This window comes from Oncorhynchus clarkii, unplaced genomic scaffold (assembly GCF_045791955.1).
Source record: "Oncorhynchus clarkii lewisi isolate Uvic-CL-2024 unplaced genomic scaffold, UVic_Ocla_1.0 unplaced_contig_14143_pilon_pilon, whole genome shotgun sequence".
NCBI classification, from domain to species: Eukaryota; Metazoa; Chordata; class Actinopteri; order Salmoniformes; family Salmonidae; genus Oncorhynchus; species Oncorhynchus clarkii.
In genome coordinates this window covers 120,277-126,276 of record NW_027260818.1, presented here as the reverse complement: position 1 = coordinate 126,276, position 6,000 = coordinate 120,277, and the positions used below count along the sequence as shown (strand labels likewise).

The 6,000-nt window shown below is 44.8% G+C and overlaps 1 protein-coding gene across 1 annotated transcript in view; it reads right to left on the bottom strand.

Moving 5' to 3' along the window:
• Window positions 1–474: 474 nt before the first annotated feature.
• Window positions 475–6,000, bottom strand: part of LOC139401797 (activating signal cointegrator 1 complex subunit 1-like) — a 33,019-nt gene continuing 27,493 nt past the window's right edge. The window contains exon 10 of the mRNA XM_071145772.1: window positions 475–577. The gene's annotated coding sequence lies outside the window, so the exon portion shown is untranslated. The remainder of the gene's footprint in view (window positions 578–6,000) is intronic.

Sequence of the window (6,000 nt, the reverse complement as noted above, 5' to 3'; positions counted from 1 at the left end):
AAGACACGTTTTTAAATCAGGAAGCACGTGACTGGGGGAGATGGAGCACGATGTCCCACGGAAATGAAGGCCAGCATTTTCTGACACAATTCCACTGGCATTTGATTGGCCTGCAGCCAAGTGCACGGTGACAGGGACATCCTAGAGTTTTCTGACACGGTGACAGGGACATCCTAGAGTTTTCTGACATGGTGACAGGGACATCCTAGAGTTTTCTGACATGGTGACAGGGACATCCTAGAGTTCCTGACACGGTGACAGGGACATCCTAGAGTTCCTGACACGGTGACAGGGACATCCTAGAGTTCCTGACATGGTGACAGGGACATCCTAGAGTTTCCTGACATGGTGACAGGGACATCCTAGAGTTTCCTGACATGGTGACAGGGACATCCTAGAGTTTCCTGACATGGTGACAGGGACATCTTAGAGTTCCTGACACGGTGACAGGGACATCCTAGAGTTCTTGACACGGTGACAGGGACATCCGAGAGTTTTCTGACATGTCCACCTTGTAACCCGGTCCTTCATCTCTGCAGGTCCAGTCCACCTTGAAGCTTCATCGTTCACCTCTGACCTGCGAGACACAATCGACATCGACATTGAACAGAACAGTACAAGATGCAGAGGAAACATTCATGGACTCAACATTAAAGTGGAACATTTTTTTACTCAAACATTACAGCAACAATGGCTCTGAGTGAGACCCCCACGGCAAATGAGAAATGCATCCGTGTCTGTATCCCAAATGGCACCCTATTCCCTATATAGTGCACTACTTTAGACCAGAGCCCTATAGAACCCTATTCCCTATATAGTGCACTACTTTAGACTAGAGCCCTATAGAACCCTATTCCCTATATAGTGCACTACTTTAGCCCAGAGCCCTATAGAACCCTATTCCCTATATAGAGCACTACTTTAGACCAGGGCCCTTTGGTCCTATGAACCCTATGCTATAGGCCCCGGTCAAAAGTAGTGCACTATATAGGGAATAGGTTGCCATTTTGGAGCGTAGCCTCAGTGACTCATAATGCTGCTGGGCTGTGGTGGAGAACCAACCAACGCTGCTAGAATATTCTAGGCAGAGGGAGAATACTAAGTCTGCCTGGAGAAACTGTCTAATAAGTCATCTTAACTGGCTTACTGGCTGCAAGTAGGGGTTACTCCAAATATGTAGATTTAATTCAATTGGATTCAAACTGGGTCACACGGCTATTAAAGGTGCCAAGTGAGACAGCAGAGCAGAGGAAGCCAGTCTGAAGTGAGAGAGCAGAGGAGAGGAAGCCAGTCTGAAGTGAGACAGCAGAGGAAGCCAGTCTGAAGTGAGACAGCAGAGGAGAGGAAGCCAGTCTGAAGTGAGAAAGCAGAGGAGAGGAAGCCAGTCTGAAGTGAGACAGCAGAGCAGAGGAAGCCAGTCTGAAGTGAGAGAGCAGAGGAGAGGAAGCCAGTCTGAAGTGAGACAGCAGAGCAGAGGAAGCCAGTCTGAAGTGAGACAGCAGAGGAGAGGAAGCCAGTCTGAAGTGAGAGAGCAGAGGAGAGGAAGCCAGTCTGAAGTGAGACAGCAGAGCAGAGGAAGCCAGTCTGAAGTGAGACAGCAGAGGAGAGGAAGCCAGTCTGAAGTGAGACAGCAGAGGAGAGGAAGCCAGTCTGAAGTGAGAGAGCAGAGGAGAGGAAGCCAGTCTGAAGTGAGACAGCAGAGGAAGCCAGTCTGAAGTGAGACAGCAGAGGAGAGGAAGCCAGTCTGAAGTGAGACAGCAGAGCAGAGGAAGCCAGTCTGAAGTGAGAGAGCAGAGGAGAGGAAGCCAGTCTGAAGTGAGACAGCAGAGCAGAGGAAGCCAGTCTGAAGTGAGAGAGCAGAGGAGAGGAAGCCAGTCTGAAGTGAGACAGCAGAGCAGAGGAAGCCAGTCTGAAGTGAGACAGCAGAGGAGAGGAAGCCAGTCTGAAGTGAGACAGCAGAGGAGAGGAAGCCAGTCTGAAGTGAGACAGCAGAGGAAGCCAGTCTGAAGTGAGAGAGCAGAGGAAGCCAGTCTGAAGTGAGAGAGCAGAGGAGAGGAAGCCAGTCTGAAGTGAGACAGCAGAGGAAGCCAGTCTGAAGTGAGACAGCAGAGGAGAGGAAGCCAGTCTGAAGTGAGACAGCAGAGGAGAGGAAGCCAGTCTGAAGTGAGACAGCAGAGGAGAGGAAGCCAGTCTGAAGTGAGACAGCAGAGGAGAGGAAGCCAGTCTGAAGTGAGAGAGCAGAGGAAGCCAACTTAACAAATGTGGGAAGCATTGGAGTCAACATGGGCCAGCATCCCTGTGGTTATCCCATGTTTATGTGTATTGTCTCTACAACTAAATAAACATGGTTATGTGTATTGTCTCTATAACTGTAAATAAACATGGTTATGTGTATTGTCTCTATAACTGTAAATAAACATGGTTATGTGTATTGTTTATAACTAAAGACACGTGGTTAATCTCTCTGTGTGGATAGATTGCAGGGTTAACGGTTATTCTCTCTGTGTGGATAGATTGCAGGGTTAACATGGTTATTCTCTCTCTGTGTGGATAGATTGCAGGGTTAACATGGTTATTCTCTCTCTGTGTAGATAGATTGCAGGGTTAACATGGTTATTCTCTCTGTGTAGATAGATTGCAGGGTTAACATGGTTATTCTCTCTGTGTAGATAGATTGCAGGGTAAACATGGTTATTCTCTCTGTGTGGATAGATTGCAGGGTTAACATGGTTATTCTCTCTGTGTGGATAGATTGCAGGGTTAACATGGTTATTCTCTCTCTGTGTGGATAGATTGCAGGGTAAACATGGTTATTCTCTCTGTGTGGATAGATTGCAGGGTAAACATGGTTATTCTCTCTGTGTAGATAGATTGCAGGGTTAACATGGTTATTCTCTCTCTGTGTGGATAGATTGCAGGGTTAACATGGTTATTCTCTCTGTGTAGATAGATTGCAGGGTAAACATGGTTATTCTCTCTCTGTGTGGATAGATTGCAGGGTTAACATGGTTATTCTCTCTCTGTGTGGATAGATTGCAGGGTAAACATGGTTATTCTCTCTCTGTGTGTAGATAGATTGCAGGGTAAACATGGTTACTCTCTGTGTAGATAGATTGCAGGGTTAACATGGTTATTCTCTCTGTGTGGATAGATTGCAGGGTTAACATGGTTATTCTCTCTCTGTGTAGATAGATTGCAGGGTAAACATGGTTATTCTCTCTGTGTGGATAGATTGCAGGGTTAACATGGTTATTCTCTCTGTGTAGATAGATTGCAGGGTAAACATGGTTATTCTCTCTGTGTGGATAGATTGCAGGGTTAACATGGTTATTCTCTCTGTGTGGATAGATTGCAGGGTAAACATGGTTATTCTCTCTGTGTGGATAGATTGCAGAGTTAACATGGTTATTCTCTCTCTGTGTAGATAGATTGCAGGGTTAACATGGTTATTCTCTCTCTGTGTAGATAGATTGCAGGGTTAACATGGTTATTCTCTCTCTGTGTGGATAGATTGCAGGGTTAACATGGTTATTCTCTCTCTGTGTAGATAGATTGCAGGGTAAACATGGTTATTCTCTCTGTGTGGATAGATTGCAGGGTGAACATGGTTATTCTCTCTCTGTGTGGATAGATTGCAGGGTAAACATGGTTATTCTCTCTCTGTGTGGATAGATTGCAGGGTTAACATGGTTATTCTCTCTCTGTGTGGATAGATTGCAGGGTAAACATGGTTATTCTCTCTCTGTGTGGATAGATTGCAGGGTAAACATGGTTATTCTCTCTCTGTGTAGATAGATTGCAGGGTAACCATGGTTATTCTCTCTCTGTGTAGATAGATTGCAGGGTTAACATGGTTATTCTCTCTCTGTGTAGATAGATTGCAGGGTTAACATGGTTATTCTCTCTCTGTGTGGATAGATTGCAGGGTTAACATGGTTATTCTCTCTGTGTAGATAGATTGCAGGGTAAACATGGTTATTCTCTCTCTGTGTAGATAGATTGCAGGGTTAACATGGTTATTCTCTCTCTGTGTGGATATATTGCAGGGTTAACATGGTTATTCTCTCTGTGTAGATAGATTGCAGGGTAAACATGGTTATTCTCTCTCTGTGTAGATAGATTGCAGGGTTAACATGGTTATTCTCTCTCTGTGTAGATAGATTGCAGGGTAAACATGGTTATTCTCTCTCTGTGTAGATAGATTGCAGGGTTAACATGGTTATTCTCTCTCTGTGTGGATAGATTGCAGGGTTAACATGGTTATTCTCTCTGTGTAGATAGATTGCAGGGTAAACATGGTTATTCTCTCTGTGTAGATAGATTGCAGGGTTAACATGGTTATTCTCTCTGTGTAGATAGATTGCAGGGTAAACATGGTTATTCTCTCTCTGTGTAGATAGATTGCAGGGTTAACATGGTTATTCTCTCTGTGTAGATAGATTGCAGGGTAAACAGACATTGACAGCAGCAGAGCCCCCTCCAGACTCACTCAGCATGTCATCTGCCTGCCTCAGCTACCCCGGAGTGTGCGAGTGTGTGTGTGTGTGTGTGTGTGTGTGTGTGTGTGTGTGTGTGTGAGAGAGAGAGAGAGAGAGAGAGAGAGAGAGAGAGAGAGAGTGGTCTGTTTATCTGTGCGTGGTCTGTTTCTCTCTCTCTCTGTCTGTCTTTCTGTTTGCATCGACTGGCCATCACATTAGGGTGTCTCTGTAGGCTTTTTAAAGACACTGATTGGTTAGAGATGCAATTGAGTGTCTCCTAGCTGAATGTCACATAAAACACATCAAAACAACAACCGCTGAACGGAGGGGAGGAAGGTGCCCTGCGTCTGAACGGAGGGGAGGAAGGTGCCCTGCGTCTGAACGGAGGGGAGGAAGGTGCCCTGCGTCCTATTCCACAGGTAATGATATCTAACAAACGCCACAAGACATTCCCCTTCATGACAGCAGCAGCTGTCGTTGCCGTGTGCCTGTCTGGCACTTTGATAAACCATCTAACCATCTGTCCACAGAGCTTTACAAATATGTTTTAACGTTTAACAGTCCAACATTAGAAAACAAACCCAAGAACATCTCATCATTTAAGCAGGTTAATGTTTGGTTACCAGCTGACAGAGGTACGACACACAACTAAAACCATCTCATCATTTAAGCAGGTTAATGTTTGGTTACCAGCTGACTGAGAGGTACGACACACAACTAAAACCATCTCATCATTTAAGCAGGTTAATGTTTGGTTACCAGCTGACTGAGAGGTACGACACACAACTAAAACCATGTCATCATTTAAGCAGGTTAATGTTTGGTTACCAGCTGACTGAGAGGTACGACACACAACTAAAACCATCTCATCATTTAAGCAGGTTAATGTTTGGTTACCAGCGACTGAGAGGTACGACGCACAACTAAAACCATCTCATCATTTAAGCAGGTTAATGTTTGGATACCAGCTGACTGAGAGGTACGACACACAACTAAAACCATCTCATCATTTAAGCAGGTTAATGTTTGGTTACCAGCTGACTGAGAGGTACGACACACAACTAAAACCATCTCATCATTTAAGCAGGTTAATGTTTGGTTACCAGCTGACTGAGAGGTACGACACACAACTAAAACCATGTCATCATTTAAGCAGGTTAATGTTTGGTTACCAGCTGACTGAGAGGTACGACACACAACTAAAACCATGTCATCATTTAAGCAGGTTAATGTTTGGTTACCAGCGACTGAGAGGTACGACGCACAACTAAAACCATCTCATCATTTAAGCAGGTTAATGTTTGGTTACCAGCTGACTGAGAGGTACGACACACAACTAAAACCATCTCATCATTTAAGCAGGTTAATGTTTGGTTACCAGCTGACTGAGAGGTACGACACACAACTAAAACCATCTCATCATTTAAGCAGGTTAATGTTTGGTTACCAGCTGACTGAGAGGTACGACGCACAACTAAAACCATCTCATCATTTAAGCAGGTTAATGTTTGGTTACCAGCTG